Source organism: Sinocyclocheilus grahami, unplaced genomic scaffold, assembly GCF_001515645.1.
Source record: "Sinocyclocheilus grahami isolate Dianchi unplaced genomic scaffold, SAMN03320097.WGS_v1.1 scaffold1254.1, whole genome shotgun sequence".
Classification (NCBI taxonomy): domain Eukaryota; kingdom Metazoa; phylum Chordata; class Actinopteri; order Cypriniformes; family Cyprinidae; genus Sinocyclocheilus; species Sinocyclocheilus grahami.
Genome location: NW_015506433.1, coordinates 189,642 through 190,848, shown reverse-complemented (window position 1 = coordinate 190,848; position 1,207 = coordinate 189,642). Strand labels below are relative to the sequence as shown.

At 46.6% G+C, this 1,207-nt stretch overlaps 1 protein-coding gene across 1 annotated transcript in view; it reads left to right on the top strand.

Annotated features, from left to right (window-relative positions):
* The first annotated feature begins 117 nt into the window (after nt 1–117).
* The window catches only part of LOC107568529 (stathmin-like), a 9,890-nt gene continuing 8,800 nt past the window's right edge, over nt 118–1,207 (top strand). Inside the window, exon 1 of the mRNA XM_016254493.1 lies at nt 118–201. The gene's annotated coding sequence lies outside the window, so the exon portion shown is untranslated. The remainder of the gene's footprint in view (nt 202–1,207) is intronic.

Here is a 1,207-nt window from a genome sequence, read left to right as displayed (position 1 = left end):
TCCACAGTGATTACTTTGACCGGATTCATGTCTTCCCATCATCTGCTGTCTGTCTGAGATAGAACTACAGCATCCGGGAACCAGCGCGCAGCAGCCAATGGGCGTCAAGAACACGAGGTGACGAGGCACTCGATCTGCGCAGAAGCGAGAAAACGGCGCGAGGCGAGCACTGCCGTCAAACCTGGAGCTTTTTGTGTGAAGGTAGGTGTGCCTGCACTGTTATGGTAAAGTTTCTCTGTATGCCTAGGATTATCGGAGTGTAGTAGGTTTATATATTTCTGTGACACGCATGTCATATATTAAGTGATAGTGGAGGCTTGCGTGCTTCTAGTGTACACAGTGCGATGTTTAAGTCTTAATTCATGTCACATTTAAGTAAGAAACATCTCGTTAGTAATAGTATAATCTGATAAATATCGAAAAGTCACGAAATCGGACCTATAATACGATAAGATGCCTCGTGCATTTGAATGTTATGGTCTTCATTTACTTTTTTGCGGCTGTGATTGTTGCATTCATAATGCATTGTGCTGCACGAATGCCCTTGATATGCATCTGCGTTAAAGCAGACCGTTGCAGGGTGGAGAGCAGCGCGAGCGGTGTTTCTGTAGCTGCGCGAGCTCTCATGCAGCTGGCGAAGCTGAGCGCGCGGTGTCTGTGTGTCTGTCTGCAGTAAACGCGCTGCTGTCGCGCCGCACGCACGCAGACATCGCGTACACATCGCGTACTTCGTACAACGACAGAGCATATAACTTCTTTCTGCTCCCCAAGTCTGGTTTTCACGCGTGCAGGTGGAGTGCTTCGGGAGGGCGTCACGTGTGTTTGTGAAGAATACGCGCCAGTTTTTCCCGCGAAGCTGTAGCAGACATTTGCGCGCTAAATTCACAACATGTCGTCGTGTTTTTTTAATTGGTCGGCTGTAGTTTGGGGACCCAGTTTTCGGAAAAAAGTGACAAAACCTCCTGTTGGGGCACATCAGGACCCTCGTCAACTGAGAAACCGTTTTTATTTTCCTAAAAAAAAAAAAAAACGTGTGTGTATAATGTGTGTGTGTGTGTATAATGTGTGTGTGTGTGTATAGTGTGTGTATAGTGTGTGTGTATAATGTGTGTGTGTGTGTATAGTGTGTGTGTATTGTGTGTGTGTGTGTGTGTGTGTAGTGTGTGTGTGTATAGTGAGTGTGTGTGTGTGTGTGTGTGGTGTGTGT